The sequence below is a fragment of the Lupinus angustifolius genome, chromosome LG03 (assembly GCF_001865875.1).
Source record: "Lupinus angustifolius cultivar Tanjil chromosome LG03, LupAngTanjil_v1.0, whole genome shotgun sequence".
Classification (NCBI taxonomy): domain Eukaryota; kingdom Viridiplantae; phylum Streptophyta; class Magnoliopsida; order Fabales; family Fabaceae; genus Lupinus; species Lupinus angustifolius.
This window is the reverse complement of record NC_032011.1, coordinates 3,844,706-3,864,202: the sequence shown is the minus strand read 5'-3', so window position 1 is coordinate 3,864,202 and position 19,497 is coordinate 3,844,706. Positions and strand designations below refer to the sequence as shown.

The following is a 19,497-nucleotide window of genomic DNA, read 5'->3' as shown; positions in this document are numbered from 1 at the left end:
CCATCTCATAAGCGACAGATCCGACACGACAGTGGACTTGAAATGGGCCGTATAAATGGTGTGACAGCTTTTGTGAACACCGGTTTTCAAGAGATTGATGCATGTACGATTGCAAACGGAGCAATACCCACTCACCCAGAACAAAAGTAACATTGGACCTACCTGAATCTACTTCTGCCTTCATCCTCCGTTGTGCATGATGGAGGTGTTGTTTGAGGCTTTCTAAGATTTTTGTTCTGGTTTGCAAGGTGTCCACAAGCACTGGATTTGTTGTTGACCCTAGAAGATAGTCCCAAAGAGTTGGCGGGGAACGGCCGTACAAAGCCTCAAAGGGAGATGAGTTAAGTGAGGAATGGTGGTTGGTGTTATACCAATATTCTGCCAATGAGAGGTGAGTATACCATTTAGTTGGATGAGAACTTGTGAAACAACGTAGGTATGTTTGTAAACCCCTATTTACAACCTTAGTTTGGCCATCAAACTGAGGATGATAAGCTGTGTTGTAGCATAATGTAGTACCGAGGAGTCTGAATAACTCCTTCCAGAATCCGCTTAGAAATATCTTATCTCTGTCTGACACTAAGCTTTTTGGAACTCCATGCATTTTATAGATCTCATTCAAAAAATGGTTTGCAAGTGTGTTGGCTGAAAACCGTTAGGGGAAAACAATAAAATGTGTATACTTTGCCAGGCGATCCACGACAACCCATATCATTGTGTGTTCATGCCACAAGGGTAAGTTTGTTATAAAATCCATTGATAAATCTTCCCATATCTTATCTAGAATAAGTAAAGGTTGTAGTAATCCATGATACTTTGTTGGCAGGTATTTATTGAATTGGCAAACAATAGAGTCGCAAATAAACTACTTGAGTTGCTTAGCCACATCGGGCTAGTAGCAAGAAGCTATAAGTTGAGCCAATTCCGTTTTCCAACCAGAATGCCTCGATGTTGGTGTCTCATGGAATTCCTTCATCAAGGACAACCATAGATCGGCCAAGTCAGGTATAAACAATTTGTTTTGATAAAAAACTAACCCTTGAGAAAAATGAAACTTAGTGTTCCAATTGTGATCTGATTCAATTTTTTATGAATGTCTGGCCATCTGTGGAGGCATAAAACACATGGAGCTTATCAATGCTGAGTGAAAATGATGAGGACAACGCCAAGTATGAGGCTGAGTCATCACTATGGCACCTGGACAATGCATTAACAACCCTGTTTAAGGTACCAGTTCTATATTTTATTTCAAATTCAAACCTAATGAGTTTTTTTGCCCATTTTTGCTATTCTAGTGTGTGAAAACCTTGGGTCATTAAATGTTTTAGGCTCTGTTCATATGTATAGATTTGAAATTTTCTTCCAATTAAATATTGTCGCCATTTCTTTACAAGATTCAGTTACAACAAACATCTCGCGGAGGTATGCAGAGGCATGTTGCATTCTAGTGGACATTTTGTTGCTGAAGAATTCAATTAGATGACCCCCTTGAGATAGGACAACACCAATGGCAACAGCGGATACATTAGTTTCAACAACAAACGGTTGAGTGAAGTCTAGAAGATGTAGAACAAGAGTAGTGATCATAGCTTGTTGTAATTTTTTAAAGGCTTCTTGTGCCTCTATTGACCATGTAAAACTCGGACATTAAAGTAAATCGATGAAAGGAGTGGCGTGAGAGGTGTAGTTCTTGACGAATTTTTGATAAAAGTCAGTGAGGCCCAAAAAACCTTTGAGTGTCGTGTGTAACCGTGGCTGTGGCCATTCTACCATTGCATTTATTTTTTCTGGGTCTGGCTTAATACCCCCATTTTCAATAATGTGGCCTAGGTAACTAACTAAAGTAACTACAAATGGGAATTTAGAAGACATGACATAAAACTTGTTAGAAACCAATAGGTCCAAAATGATGCCCAAATGTAATAAATAATCATTCAAATTACTATAAATGAGTATATCGTCAAAGAAAAAAAGAACAAACAAATGCAAATGTGGGTGCAACAGGTCGTTCATAGTTGCTTGAAAAATGGCTGGAGCGTTGGTTAGGTCGAAAGGCATAACGAAGAACTCATAATGATCATCAAAAGTTCTGAATGCTATCTTATGAGTGTCCTCGGACTTCATTTGACTCTAATGATAACTAGATTATAAATCGATCTTAGAAAATATTGTCACACTGCCAAGTTCATCTAATAATTCATCAAATATTGGAATTGTAAAGCGATCACGAAGTGTGATTGCATTCAGTGCATGGTAATCCACACAGAAACGCCATGTGTCATCTTTTTTTTAACCAATAAAATTGGCGAAGAGAATGGGCTAGTACTAGGTTGAATAATCTCATCCTTAAGCATTTTAGCAATCATTGCTTCCTTTTGGGAATAAGGATAATGGTAAGGTTTGAGGGAAATGAGAGTAGATTGGGGAAGTAAGGAAATTGAGTGGCCATGTGGGCATTTTAGGGGTAAGCCTTGAGGAGGTTGGAATATTTTATTGTATTGGGTGAGGAGAGTTTGTATTTTTGGGTGGTTTTGGGCAGAAATTTCTTTAGGGAGGTCAGTGGTGGTTTGTAGGGGTAGAAAGAGCAGAGTGTGGAAAGAAGCAATAGAATCAGTATGGATTAGACGGGTTAGCTGGTGCAGTGAGGATTGTGTCATTAGGGTTGTAGTATCCCCTTGGAGGGTAAGAGTATCACTTCCCACCTTGAAAGTCATTGATGGGATTGCAAAGTCTGAGATTACTAGGCCTAAGGTGCGTAACCATTCAATGCCCAACACGACATCAACACCTTTAATGGGTAGTAAATAGAATGGAATATGAAAAAGTTTGTTTTGTAGTAAAATTGGAGTATCAAGACACAAACCAGTACAGTAGATATGAGCACCATTGCCAACCATGACTAGAAATTGAGGGGTGGGTGTGACGTTGAGCTGTAAGTGATTAGCTAAATGTGGTTGTATGACATTGTACGAACTACCCGTGTCCACTAGAACCGTAGCATCCTGTCCACCAATGCAGCTGGTAAACCGAAGGGTTTTTGGGGAGGGCTTGTTCCGAAAGTTGAAAATGGATAAGTTCCTCATCGAGAAAAAATTGCTCAGCTTCCACCGGGTCCAGGGAAATCAACATATCTTTAGTTGTGGTTGATAACTTATTCACTAAGAGTACCAAGAATTGTTTACCTTGACATTTATGCCTTGATAAATATTTTTCATCACAATTGTAGCACAATCCTTGAGCTCTTCTTTCTTGCATTTGGACAGTAGTTACATGTCGAATTGGCATAGTTGAAACTGTATTGGTCGGGTTAGTTGGGGAAATTGGGTTTGGACGTTGGGCCATGGGTGGAAAAGGTGGGACGGTTATAGGTATGATGGGGGTTAAGAAAAGGTGGGACAAGTGTGTGGGCAAAAGGCGGGTTTGGGGAGGGTACTTGTGGTGATGTGTGGGATGGAGAGAATTGTGGGTTGTTGATGTGGGAAGGAGGGTTAAGGGAAAATGCTAAAATTATATTTCATTCATAGCCTCCATACAACTCAGTAGTAAGTTAAATACATATAGCTAGAGAATTTTAGGGTTATCACTAATGGATTTGGGCTTACAACATCAGTCCCAATCATTTAAGACTGAAAATAAAACATGGAGTTAATATATTAATTTCCCACTATAAAATCATCAAACCAGGTGAGTTTTGTTTTAATTCTACTAGGCCTTGGCATTGGGCTCTTATCATAATACTTTTAAGATTTCCTCCTTCGATATATTTCCATCTACCAGTAGTATATATAATGTTTCCTTCAAAATCTATAGCTCCTCGTAAACATCAATTTTAAGATTTATGGTTGTCGGTTGTTTCTTACACAACTTTCTCAGAAACCAAACAAAGCCCCTAGCATCAACAAAAAAGGAAAGGAGTAACATTTAATAAAGATAATAGATTCATCGAACCTAGATGGTAGGGAGTGTGACAGTGGATTTGTTTAAAAAGAAGACTTTTTCTGAAGTTGTGATTGGAAGTCTGGAACCTCTCACTTTCAATGGTTTGCATGTGATGGGTGGAAATGAGAGGGGGACGACAATATAAAGGAGGGCATAACATATGATAGAGAAAGCATCGAGCAGTGGTTACTCGAGTTCAAATGTTGCATGTGCCCAATTTTCAATCAACCACTGCCATGAAGCTTAGAGTTCTTAATTCCCAACAACACTCTATTCAGACTAATTGATGCATGGTGCTCAACAAATGAAGCCAAGGGTATAGATAAAATTCAAAAGTTAAAAACCCCTCCTAATAAGGTCGATGTTTAGAAACTTGTGAGGGATCTTGAGGTTCCTCATTTGTATCAAACAACATTGGAGAAGATGTATGGTATGGCCATAGAGAGCGAGATGAAGAGAAGGTGCATGGTAGAGGAAGGAGTTGCCAAGGCTATGATTATGGTGATTAATAAGAGTTTCAAAGAACGTAAAACAACATGCCTGGAAGAAGTTATTGGAGTTCTTCGTCTTCTTTGGAATGTTGCAACCATGGTTAATAACATGACCTTGTTGTGTTGGAGAAAACATGGACTTCACCAACTCTTTGACTTGGACGTTGAAACTTCAAGTGCATAATAATGTAAAGTTTGTAAATGAAGCAATGCTTCTATTGAAGTCCACCATCGAAGTTGCAGATTCAACCTGGTTACGAAGTTTAAACATTGAATTCTTCAAAGAAATGGTTTCACTACTAATAAAAAATAAGTAACTTTCTCAACAAACTAAAATGTGCTTTTGAGGCTCCAACAAATCCATGCATATATAGGTATGGTCATGTGGCTGCAAATTTATTTTGTTGCTATACCTAAAATATTATAGTTTTGGTGTATCAAATTGGTGCATTTTTTTAAAAACTCGGCAATAGGAATGCTGAGTTTCTTGTTTTTTTATGTTTCAAACATAAATCGTCATCTTCGATGTAGAGTCTTGAATTATATATATATATTATATAAAAGTCGACAATTGCGTTGGAGTTTTTACTTTTTTTAAAAGTAATTTTTATTAAAGTTCGCACTTCAAAGAGTAATTCCAATTATATTCCATTTTTTTATTTTCCTCTCTAAACTCATCAACCTGGTTGGAGTTTTATTTTGGAAAATATATTTATTAAAGTTGATGTTCTACCTAGTTTCAAATATTTTTTATTCCCTACATTAAACTTGGCACTCCTAGTGGAGTTTTAAATTCATTTCTTTTTAATTTTTTTCCTCTCAAACATGCAATTTCGACATATTTTTTTCAATCCTATATATTAGACAACACTTTCTTCCTTCCTCGTAAACTATAATATATTTATCAGATATTTTTGTTAAAGGAAACAAGGATATAGTCATTAAAGTATAAAGTTGGAGTAATATTTTTATTAAACTTCACCGGGTTTAGTATATTAATACAACTTATGAAATCAAGGATATATTTATTGTATGAAATCAGTTGTATTAATATACTAACCTGATGAAGTTTAATAAAAGTATCACCCAACTTTATACCTTAATGGCTATATCATTGTTTCCCTTAACAAAAATATTTGATAAATGTGTTTATAGTTTACGCAGAAGGAAGAAAGTGTTGGCTAATATATAGGATTGAAAAAACTCTAACTATATTACATGTTTGAGAGGAAAAAAAAGTAAAAAACCAATTATAAAACTCTATTAGTAATGCCAAATTAAGTGCATGGAATAAATTATTTTTGAAACTACACACTGTGAACAAAGATTTTAATAAAATATATTTTCCAAAAATAAAACTCCAATCAAGTTGACGAGTTTAGAGGGGAAAATAAATAAAATTGGAATGTAATTTGAATTGTCATTGGAAGTGCCAATTTTAATAAAAAATAAAATTAAAAACCAAAAACTCCTATGACAACTCTACACTGAAGATGACGATTTATGTTTGGAATAGAAAAAAAACAAAAACTCAACAATCCTATTATCAAGTTTGTAAAAGTGCACTAGTTTAGTAAATAATTTAAAACATATACTAAGATTGTAATATTTTAGTCAAAGTTGCACTATCAAAGTAAATTTGCTTTAATGTGGCACCTTAAAAGATATGGACTTATGAAAGTTCAACCATTGAATATAAAGGGATCAACTATTACAATGTTCAGAGGTATTATTTTCTATCCTTTCATCTTTTTGTATTTCCACGTGTATTTCAATGCCATCTTTTACTTAATAAATAACAAGTTATATTGAATTCATTAAATAAATAACATTACGTTAATATATCAAATAAATATGTAATTAAACAATCTAAAATGAAAAATGTTATAGAAGGTTATGGTTCAAGTCATCTTTAACTTTTCTGAAAATGGGAAGAATGCCTACAATCAACACCATCTCTAAGCTATTAATTTCATATAAAAATAAACTATTTTATCGCCAAAATGAATTTTATGAAATTTTTATAGTACGGTCATGGTTTGAGTTGTCTCTAACTTCTATGAAAATGGGAAGAATGTCTACGACCAAAGACATCTCTAAGCTATTAATTTCATATAAAAATAATAATTTAAAACTATGTTATTACTTAATTAATTATACAAAAATTTATAGTACAGTCATGGTTCAAGCCGTCTCTAACTTATCTGAAAATGGGAAGAAAGTCTACGACCAACACCGTCTCTAAACTATTAGTTCCTTTGAATTAAAACAATCATATATTATAAAAAATTTAAAATCATCTCCACCAAATCTATCGATATTTTTCAAATCAACAAAAATCAGCCAAACTAATTAATTAGTTTTTATAACCAAAACTACGTGGTCTTGATTTTCCTATTGCACCTAGAGATACGAAGGAGCAAGATAAACTCTTGTCAGACACAAAAATAAATAAAAAATATTTTGTCTAAGTGGTTAAATTTTTATTAAATAATATTTAAGGGTATAAAGTTCATGTGATTAGCAAGAGTATCGTTTTAATATGGGCGGACGGAGTGCTAATACATTCCCTTCCGTAATCAATTCCCGAGCTCAAAATCTCTGTTTAAAGACCATAATTATCCAAGTTCAGGTATAAAGAGTGTTTTCTACATTTTAACCGCAAAAAACACAGTGACAACTCCAAATCAATTGGGAAAGGTAGAAATCGAGTTCGCCTCTTCCTAAGTCACAAAGTCGGTCTTCCAATCGAAAATCGGGTCGTGACAATAGTCTTAGAAATTTAGGAACCTTGGAACCAAACCGAACCATATATTAAAGAAATAGATACCAGGGAATGACGTTTTATTGTTGTTTAAATTCTTCAACCAATTTTGTGGTTTATATTATCAATTTTGTGTGAATTGTAGTGTTATATATATATATTACTAAATTGTTATTATGCTTATATATGTTATTAGAGGAGGGATCCACTTATTCTTCATCCTAGCCATCAATTCTAAGGAAATCCAATAGTTTGAATTAGGACGTGGATCCCTACTCATGTTATTATTTACTAAGTTATTTCTCACTATCTTGATGATTTAGAACATATCTTCTAAATTTTATAGTATTGAGTTTGAAACTAACATATAACATATATTATTATAGATATATGTATTGTTATATGTTACTGATTGCAAATTGTAAGGTTAAATATATAATTATTATATATTTTACTAATTGATATATGTTACTCATCGTGAATTATATTGTTACTAATATATGTATATATTAGTAATTAATTGTGAGTTGTATTATTATATATGTGATAATTCATTTTTATTTATAAATTAAATAATTGTTATATATGTTATAAATAAAAAATTATGAGTTTCAATTTTTGACTCATCTATATATGATTCATAATTTTTTATAACAATAATAGTAGTTTTTTCCTGTTATGGACAAACAGTATATCTTGTAATACATTTTGAACTTTCATTTTGTGCATGATTTTTATTAAAAAATAATAAGAAAAACCATGAAACCGAACCATTCAAGAGTAGTTCAAATCCTATAGTTAAATTTGCGGTTAATTAATCAGAACTAAACTATGTGTTTGTGTATAGTTCGATCACTGATATACACCAAAAACCAAACCAAACTTGTGCACCCCTAATTCTACGGATTTAGTGGAGTGTTACTTCCTTCAAATATTAGTTGCAATCAATGATTTTGATTAAAAAATCTCATTAACAAAAATCTGAAAATAATACTATCAGCTTAGATAACTTATAAAGCACACATAAAAAATATAAATTCTCCAACTTATTGTAGAAACTGGAATTAAACTATTAAAATTAGAAAGCTTTGAAAAATTATAGACCTGTTGTAATTAACATAAGTGTCTAATCTCATATTACAACTAATAGTGTATTAAGGTTTTATCTCAAAATGAATGGACAATAAGATGAGTGTCCATACAAGACAATAATGCAAGCAATGTGAGACTTATTTTTTATATGCCTCAAACCTGTTGGATCACATGAAAGAGTACCTTTATCTTATGACTGAATGATATCTTTTGACTCATGACAAACGAAACAACTAGTAGTAGAAATCTAACTCTAATACTTTGTTAAAGACTATGAGAGATGTAGCTCACATAGAGATAAGTGATGTTATGATTCCGAAGATAAAGTAACATGAATATCACTGATGCTCTCTTATTTCCTTAATATTATAATTGCAATTTTGTTACAATCTTTTACATGCTTAATATGAAGTCTCAGGTTTTGTCTAACATAAAAAGTTAACAATAAAAAGATTTACATGGTCAAGTACTCAATTGTTGGAGAGATATTCAAATTATTATTTATTTTCCTCCTTCTGATGTAGGATGGTCATTTTTATTTCAATATTGCAAAGTGGCCTTGCATATACATGCAGAGAAAACCGACAATCTATGAGATTTGGGGAGACAGAAGTGCTAACGAAATTATAGCTAATAACTTCACACATAAATAACTATTTTAATATCAGTACTTATTGAGTAATTTAGGAAGATTATGTCAAAAAAATTATTTGAATTTCCAATTTAGAGTTTTTACCTGCATCATTCATGTCATTCACTCAAATTAAATATAGTTTATACGAATAAATTTGAAAATTTTTGTACAGATTTTGAACGGATGTTCAACTCAAATAAAAAGTAAGGAAGAGTATATACAACAAGGTTGATATTTAGAGGCAAGCCTAGGGCCATCCACCTTCGATCTATAACTGATAGAATTGTGAACAAGCTGACTAAGTGGAAAGGTTCCTCTCTTTCAATCATGGGCAGGGTTGAACTTGTTAAATCTATTATTCACAGCATGTTGACATTCAGCTTTCAGGTTTACTCTTGGCCAAGTTATATGCTAAAATTTATTGACAAGAGCATAAGGAACTTTATTTGATCAGGAGATATAAACACCAAAAAGTTAGTCACTGTGGTTTGGCACAAACTCTGCACTCCTATTAACGAAGGAGGTCTTGGCCTGAGGTCAATTGCTGAAATGAATCAAGCCTCTCTGCTGAAACTTGCTTGGGGAATGAAATCTTCATCTCAGGGATGGGCTTCTTTTTACATAGTCAGGTTCTATAGAGCTGGTCAGAAACATGCAACCTATGTGAAGTCATCTATATGGCTTGGTATCAAAAGAGTTTGGAATGTGATCACTGATAATTCTATATGACTTGTAGGCAATGGTGCAAGAATAAGCTACTGGTTAGATAATTGGCTAGGTAGTCCTTTAGCTCTCATTCTGAACATTCCTCAGTAGCTTCACTCCTCCTTGACTGCCAAAGTAGAAGATTTCATCCAGGATCAGCACTGGTTCATCCCTTCCTGGATGGCTTCTTTGTACCCTGCTATCTTGCAGTCAATTATAAAAATTCATGTTAAAAATCGTAATCAAAATGATAAGATAGTTTGGCTACATTATATTGATGGTGGCATGAGTATGAAAGATGCCTACCACTTCTTCAAGCCAGGTCAGAATCAAATTAACTGGTATAAGACAATTTGGTCAATCTTCATCCCTCCAACAAAATCCTTCACAGTTTGGAGGTTGTACAGCAACAAAATGCCTATTGATGTCAATCTTCAAAGAAGAGGCATCCATCTGGCCTCTGCCTGCTCTATATGTCATGCTGTAGAGGAATCTTCGAATCACCTTTTCTTTGAATGTAGTTTTGCTACAGCTTTATGGCATTGGCTTGAAAATCTCATTGGATCTCCTTTGGATAGCTCTTCTATTCAGAGCCTTTTGAGGGTGTGAAATTCCAACTAGAGTCCTCAACTAAAATTGGTAGTCAATGCTAGCATAATCAACACAATCTCGACTATATGGTACTGTAGAAACCAGAGAAGATTTGAGGACACAATAGTCAGGTTCATGCAAGCTTGTGACATGATAAAAAGAGAATTTGCTCTCACTGGAAACCTCTCTACTATGGCTGCTAAGCCTTCTCTTTTTGAGTTTTCTATAATTCGTAGATTCAACTGTACTCCGCATTACACCCATAACCCTGCTATTTTTGAAGTCAGGTGGCTTCCCCCACCTTAGGGGTGGGTCAAAGTTAATTTTGATGGTGCGGCCCATGGCTATCCTGGTCATGCAGGAGGAGGTGGTATCTTTAGGGACAATAAGGGGGATGTGCCGAAGTGTTTTGCTACCTATCTTAATATCCAAGATTCTCTATCCGTTGAGCTATTTACTGCCATCATGGCAATTCAGATAGCTAGCTTGAAGGGTTGGAGGGAGGTTTGGTTGGAGTGTGATTCAAGTTTGGTGGTTGAGATTGTCAAGCGCAACAAAGAACCTCATTGGAAGCTTAAGAACCATTGGGAGCACTGCAAAAGGATAATTCCTTCCTTGAGGCTAAAAGTTAGTCATATTTTCAGAGAGGGAAATTCTTGTGCGGATAAACTAGCATCCTACGGAGTGAGCTGTAGAACCACCTCTTGGTGGAATTTAGTCCCCCCTTTTCTTGCTACTGAATTTAATAGGAATAGGAATCTATTGCCTAATTATAGGTTTAGAAATATGTAATGGTTTCCTCCTCTATTTGGCTGCTCTTGTTTGGCTACTCTTGTTGGTAATATATCAGTGGGTGCTTTGACACCCTTGCCTTAAAAAAAAGGTTGATAGATTTGAGAGTGATACAATTGCAAGTTTGAACTTTGATATTAACATATTTTGTTCGAGCAACTTTTATTCAAGTATTCAGATAATCTCCCGCGTCAAAAAAATATGTATATACAAATGTGGTCTTAGACTTAACGAATGAGAATTATCCTATGACATGTGCAGCTAACTTTTCTATCTATGAATTTTTTCTTACTGTGATCAAAGTAAGAAAATTTAATAGCGGATCATTTTTGGTAGGCAAGAAGTAATGTTGATAACTTAGGTAAAACTGCAATTTTCCACTCAGCAATGGATCCTTGTTCCACTCAAACTCGGTTTCATTGATTTTCTAATGTTTGGTTATTAACGAAGCATATAACACACTTCATGTTTTTCAACAGTTGATGATAGGGTACATAATGTTGTGTTCGTTCCCGGTTATCCGGTCGGCGTAACTGCTCGAGATGGTCTCCCATATAGCCGAGCAAAGACCAGGCATTATTAATCAAAGGACATGGTCGAAGACGTTCCCCTTACACTAGACATTCTAAGTCGGAGTTAGAACCATTCCCCATCTGACACGCCCCCAACAACATACTGCCATGCCACCTGCAATCCCACCTACCCCCTCCCAATACGACAAGGACATACTACAATATGGCTGCCAGACCTGCCACAAGTTATAAGTCAACTATACACAAAGTACGACCCTACCAAAGCCGTCTGACATGGAAAAAGCAATCCCCAGACAAGCCAGGATGGTGGGCCACGCCAATGGTACCCTCTAGGGCAATGTCATCCAACTCAACCACTATAAATTGGAGCCTCCCCAATAGGAAATATCACTTAGAACTCATCACTTATCAATATATATTCTACTTACTTCACACATCTCATTTATTGCTCCCCGACATTACCTCTTCAGTCTTACTGACTTGATTATCGAAAAACCTTTTCAGGTACCTCCATCGACAAGTCCAAGTCTACTTCCATCTAGAATCAGAAAACCTCTTACTCGAACCTCCAGTCTGACCACACCGCTCATCCACCAAAGAACATTGGCGCTGTCTATGGCTTACCTACACCATGTTGACCACCAAAATCAAGCAAACCTTACCAGCTAGATAGCAACATCATCACCGGAAATTCAACAAAGACGTCCTTCGATTAGAGTTCCAACACACAAGTACCACCCAAGCAACCACAAGCAGCGAACCCTACTTGACATCAACACCATTTCTGGAGGATTCATTGTGAGCAATACTTCAAGATCGACCTAGAAACGATATGCGCGATAAATCATGCAAGTAACCGCAAGAAATACCCACCCTCAACACATCAGTCAGAATGCTTCCCCATCTCATTCAAAAATGTTGACTACAAAGGTGTCATCTCCGGGCATGATTCCCCCTTGGTCATCACGACAAAACTAAACGACAATAAGATCGGTCGAATCCTTTTCGACCAAGGACGCTCGTCGAATATCATAATCGAAGCTCTATTCCTTAAGATGGAACTGAACGATCGTGACCGACTACCTTATGACGAACAACTAGTAGCATTTATCAGCCACAGTATAACCCCACGGGTCTACTTGAGTGTTTAGTTAATGAATAGCGACCAACCCTTGAGTAGAACAATCTAGACTAGGTTCATGGTCATCAATTGCCAATCGACCTACAATGCCATTCTAAGTCATCCAACGCTCTACCGTCTAGAGGTAGTGGTCTCCATACCACACCTATGCATGAGGTTTTTTCTTCCGATCATTAGGTCTGTTCGGTTCACAGAGACCAGCACAATGCCTAAAGTTGCTATCAATTGAGTTTTCGACCCAATCATACAATAAGAGAGAGACCAACCGCGATGAAGAAAATGGTATGAGTTCACCTGGTAGCATTGGATGTGCGGGATGATGAGGGAGAATTCCGCCCATAGCCGGAAGGGTAGAAAATCTCTTTATAGCTCGGACTACTAGAAACCAACCTAGTATATATCGGAAACATCCTCCCAGAAGCACAAAAGGTGAAACTAATAGAATATTTGAAAGCTAACAAAGAAATTTTTGCTTGGTCCGTGGCTGATATGCTCGAAATTGACCCTTCGGTAATTGCCACAGACTAACGACCAACCCAAGGGCAAAGCCCATCACTCAGAAGCGAAGGAAGATGGGAACAAAAAGAACAACTAAGGTTGCTCAGAAAACAACTGACCTTCTAAAAGTTAGGTTTATCTGAGAAATTACCTACACCACTTAGCTGGAAAATGTGGTATTAGTAAGGAAGCCCTCTAGGAAATGGCAGATGTGTATAGATTACACATACCTAAATAAGGTGTGCTCAAAAGACCCATACCCCCTTCACAACATCGATCATCTGGTGGATAACTCCATGTTCTATCAATACTTACTCTTTATGTATGCTTACTTAGGCTACAAACAGATCCTGATGTACCCACCAGACGAAGAGAAGACTGCCTTCATTATTGATCGGACATCTTATTGTTATACAGTAATGTCATTCGGCCTGAAGAACATTGGGGCAACGCATCAAATAATGATGAATAAGGTATTCGAGGGACATATGGACCAACATATGGAGGTGTATAGGTATGACATGATTTCCAAAATCCTTTCAAAATAGGACCATGTCTCCATTCTGAAAAACATTTTTCCAAAACTCCTCAGATTTCTATTAACTAGTTGAGGAATAGAAGCTAATCCCACCAAGTGGCAAGCGGTCATCAACATGAGAAGCCCTCGTTCAGCAAAGGTGGTCCAACAACTGAATGGTTGGTTGGTCGCATTATCCAGATTCCTCTCATCAGTCGCCAAACACTCTCTTCCCTTGTCCTAATTGCTTAAGTAGAGCAAACAAATTGAATGGTCAGCTGATTGTGAAAATGGATTTCTAAACTTTCAAACAATACATGATCGCCCCGCCAGTACTGACCAATCCAACACCAGAAGATATGTAATATGTCTACCTTGCAGTGGCCGATGAAGCCGTGACCACCAACCTGATCCGTGAAAATGAAGAAGGTTAGAGTCTAGTATACTTCACGAGCAAGGAACTATAGGGTCCAGAAATCAGATATTAGTGGTTGAAGAAAGTAGCCTACACCCTCCTGATGGTGGCTAGGTGACTATGGCAATATTTTCAGTCTCACCCAACAGTGGTCAAGAACAAACCAACCCATCAGACAAATCTTACACAAGCTAGAGTTAGCTTGTAGAATGGTAGCATGGTCTATTGAACTTGCACAGTTTGATATTCAATATGAGTCTCGAACGATTATCAAGAGCCAAGTCTTCTCAGACTATGTCACCTATTTGATCACAAAACCGGACAACCCAGGACAAACCTGGACGATCTTTGTCGAAGGATCTTCCAACCCCAAGGGAGAGGGGTCGAGATAGTATTAGACAACAATCACAACATAACCATCAGGCACTCTCTAACTTTCACTTTCCTAACCTCCAATAACCACGTTGAATATGATGCTTGTATAGGCAGATTAAAATTAGCAAGGGAGGTCGGGGCTGAAGAAATTGTCATCTGTAGCGATTCCCAAATAGCAGTCTCACATATAACCATGCTTGCCAAACCAAAGACATATTATTTGGCAAGTACCTGAAAAAAGTGAAGGAAATGATGGCTAAGTTCGAGGAAGCAACCTTCCAGCATGTTCGAAGAGAACATAAAGCATGAGCAGACATATTGTCTAAATTGGCTAGCACTAAGAGCCCCAGGAGCAACTGATCCGTCATCTAGGGAACTGTCCTCTATCCCAGTTGTGAACACACATTTTTGTCCGACCCAGAAAAAGCCCAAAACTTTTCGAATAAAAAATAATAGAATTCCGAAGATGATTTTCTAAAAATAATAAAACTAAACATGTTATTTTAAGGTTCCTAAATCTAAATGATTAGGATAACCAAAATCCAAATTTAAAATAATAAGATTAAACCATTTGTTAAGGTTCCTAAATCTAAGTGATTAGGTTAACCAAAATTCAAATTTAAAGTAACTTAGTTCTCAAAAAATGATTTTTCGTAGTTATTCTAAAAAATAAAATTAAAATTAAATGATTAATGGATTAAAGATTTGGATGGATTATCACATAAATTAAAGATTTGAAATCATATGATTTGAATCATATCATATCAATTTGATTTAGTTGCACGCATCACCTTGATAATAACTAAATATTTAAGGATTAAAAAATCAAATCAGAGACTGTTTTATGAAAAACAAATCACATCAAATAAATTGCATCTCAATATGAGTAAGGTAAGAATCACAATTGTATGAGAAAATAATATTGAGATTGAGTATTAAATATCTTTTGTGATTTGTATAAGATTTATTGTTTTCATCTATCATTAAGTAATGCAATAATATTAAGATGATTTAGAATTGATAAAATATATTGTCTAAGAAAAAAAGATTTCGAATAATTTTATTTTGAGCCAAATAATTATTTTTACTCACTAGGAGTATTGCAATGATTTTTGGACTCTTTATAAGAAAAGTATTAATCATGAAATATACTTTTAATGTCTTCAGGCCCAAAAATATTTAATTCGAATTCTTTATTTTTAAAAATAAATGCAAATTTGAATTTATTTAGTAGATATGAGGATCTGAAACTATAACTTACTATTTTTACATGTGTTGAGATTTCTCACAAAAAAGTAAAATACATACCCATCATCTATTTCCTTAAATAACAAGCTTGAGTAAATTAAAGATGATTTTATGCATTAATAGATAAGAAATTCTCTCACATTTTAGACTTTAATCATAGCCAAGTTTAGGTAAATTTGATTTACTAATGATTTAAAAAAAATATGATGTTAACACTATAAATCGTGTGAAGTCATCATTCATAGGGGGATTCCACACACAAAAAAACACCATCATTCTGCCAAAAAACACAACAGTGAGAAAGGAGAGAGAATTGGTCAGGGAGTGATCTAGTGCGTGCAAGGCTACTGACCACTCTATGCAACCTTCCCTATATAGTATCTTAGACGTCCAATCCGTGGACTAATCCTCATCCTGTGTTGACCATAGGCTTGACCAATCAGGAGGCGAAAACACATCTGGTTTCAGTTAAAATGGATACACCAGATCAGTGTCCCATTTGAGGCACAAAATCATGTGCAGGCGAGTGCACACTGAAACCTGTGCATCATTGTACTCCATCCAACCAGAAACAGCCATGTGGCCTCCTCCTTGCTCCACCATCATCCAGCCAATGTGCACGTGACACGTCAGCAAGCTTACATGGTCTCACCGTCACTTGATCACAGCTCTCCCAGGTTTGTTTGTTTTTTTCTCCTTTTTTTTGCATTATGTGTCTACCTATATATTATAGAATCAACACCATTTAGTAAGTAAAAAATGTAAATAAAAATGTGATTTTTTTTAATATCTAACAGAGACTAAACAAAAAATAAATACATATTTTTTGAACAAATAAATAATATTTTTTTGGATAACTATCAATAACTAAAAAATAACAATAAAGTAATAACTTTTTTTCTTAAAACACTTTATTTTTTATTTTTCTTTCTAATTTCATAATCACATTACTAAAAAATGTTAATAGCAAAAATTATTTTCAATAAAGTTGAACATTTTTTATATATATAAATAAAAGATGACAATAAATACTTTTCAAAATATAAAATAATTTTGAGAATTAATCAAAGATGGAGAGAAGGTCGCTCTAGAGGCCTCTTTCTTCTCAAATTATCTTCGAAAGGTCGCGTTCCTCCGCTTCTTTTGAACCGATTAAATCTCAAAATCGATTAAATTATATTTTCTTAATTAACCAAATAAAAAAATCACCAATAAATTAACATGCAAAATAAACATTTTTGACTAAAAAATATATTTTCCTTAATTATAATACAGTCAACCAACAATCTTGTCAGACACAATAATAAAAATAAATAAATTTGTTCCTTTTAATAATTAATTAATTAACTAGATAATTTAGTAATAAAAAATAAGAACAATAAAGTCATATGTTTTAGTGAAGGGTACCACCTAAGGCGGACGAGTAGGGTGTTATTACCTTCCCTACCTTGTAGCCGACTCCCGAACCTGGATATCAAAAATCCAAAAGCCGAAGGTAATTGGGCTTAAAATATTTTTCTACATTTTTAACTATAAAATCTAGTGGTGACTCTAAATAAAGTCGTGCAGCCGAAAATCGGGGCGCGACACTAGTGTCATGGCCATCGAACTAATTTATGTCCCAGATGACTGGACGAGTCCATTCATCAAGTACCTCCTGCATGGTACTCTTCCTACCTACGAAAACGAAAGACAGTGGTTCCTCCGATGTTGCTCTTGGTACACCCTAGCCTAGGGGTCACTATATCGCTGAGGCTTTCCTACTCCGCTTATCAAGTGCCTCGACCCCGATAGGGCAAGGTATGTCCTCCAAGAAGTCCATGCGGGGATTTGTGGACACCACCTCGGTACAACTTCACTAGCAAATAAAGTCTTACGATCTAGGTATTAATGGACCACCATGAAAAATGATACATCTGATCTAACCAAGAAATGCACTCAATGCCAGTTGTTCGTCGATTTCCATAAAGCCCCACCCGAAGAGTTAACCACCACGCTATTCCCTTGGCCATCCTATATTTAAGGCATAGATGTTATGGGACCTTTTCCACAGACAGTTGGTCAATATAAATTTTTTATAGTAGTCGTGGACTATTTCACCAAATGGATTAAGGCTGATGCCTTGTGCACCATCACGTCGGCCAACATCCAAAAATTCCCTTGAAGAAATATCATTACCCGGTTTGGCATACCAACTGCCATAGTCATTGATAATGGTACCCAGTTTTCTGATCAGAAGTTTCAAGAATTATTGTCCGGTTTACATATCAAACAACATTTCACATCTATCAAACACCCTCAAAGAAACGGGCAAGCAGAGGCAGCCAACAAGATCACCCTAAGAGGAATCAAGAAAAGGCTAGACGAAGCCAATGGAACTTGGCCTGACCAACTTCACCATGTACTATAGGCCTATCGAACAACCTTACATTCCACAACCGATGAGTCCCCTTTCAACCTCACATATGATTCCGAGTTTGATCCGACACAACCTAGATTGGATCGAAGAAAAAAAAAGTACTGAAATTAGATTTAACAATATTTAGCCTAAGGAAAATAAAAACATTGAAACAATTAATTAAAATTAGAATTCTTCCACATAGTCACTAAGCCATTTGGACTTCTGCCTGGAGCTCTTGGTCTCCTCAATTATTGGATTACTATCTAATATTCTCTGGTCTCGGAGAGATAAGTACCAGGAAAACAAAAGAAAAAACAATATAATACAACACTTATATCCTTTATATAAAATAAAGGGAAAAAACTCCCATCTTCAATGCTAAAGATAATCTTGATTCGATATTTTGATATATTGGTAGGAGTATATATATCATTACTCATTCTGTTAAGAATAATGAAAGATTAATATAATAAGCTATTCACACACTTAAAAAATTAAATATATCTTTTCAAATATTAGGGGCTAAATTGTACAAGACCGAAATGCTTTGGGGTAAAACGCATTTTTCTATCTTAATCTTCTATTGTCTCCTCGTCTGATATGTAAGACCTATGATGTGAGGGTTGAGTGCAGCTCACAATTAATTTGCTCTCTCTGCCATATATATCTATAAACTTCGGTTAAAATATCAAATTCTCTAAATTTCTGTATGATCTAATATGTGAGAATAATCAATTTTACGATCTCTTATGTCTATGATATTTATGAATAATTCCGCTTAAGTGATTACATATGTATTCAGTTTCATATGTAGCATTGATAAGTGCCAAACATTTGATAAGTGTCAAACATACCTAAAAATCATACACTTTTATGGCACTTATCTTAAGCATAATTGAGAAAAACTAACTTAAAACAATACTTTTTTGTATAAAATATCACAATTTGGTATATTTGTGTTTGCATTGCCTTTTTATGTATTTTGTAGGAAATAAAATGAAGAAAATAAGAGAAAAGATTCATGGTAAAAAAGGAACAAAAATCAAGAAAATCAAGGTGCTCAACCAGGCAGCTGAGCGAGGAACAAGCCCCGCTGAGCTGACCTGGCTACCTGCCTGACCTGGACCAAACTACTCAACCAGGCAGCTGAGCGGACATTCTTAGCCACTCAGCCTAGCACCAGACTAGGCATGGCACGATCAGAAATACGCTTGACACGGTCAGACACGAGCTTGGCACAAGCCAAGCTGCTGAACAAGCTGCTCAGCGGTCAAACCAAGCTGCTCAGCGGAGAACCAGACTCCTGGCAAGATGAGCAAGCACCAAGCCACGTCCCAGTCAACACGGTCAGAAGCTACTGA

At 35.6% G+C, this 19,497-nt stretch overlaps 1 long non-coding RNA gene and 1 pseudogene across 1 annotated transcript; both read left to right on the top strand.

Annotated features, from left to right (window-relative positions):
* On the top strand, nt 898-1,818 carry LOC109342537. Its single transcript, XR_002107068.1, has 2 exons — nt 898-1,227; nt 1,395-1,818. It is a non-coding gene; the product is annotated as an uncharacterized LOC109342537 (long non-coding RNA).
* On the top strand, nt 2,410-4,777 carry LOC109342273 (annotated as a pseudogene).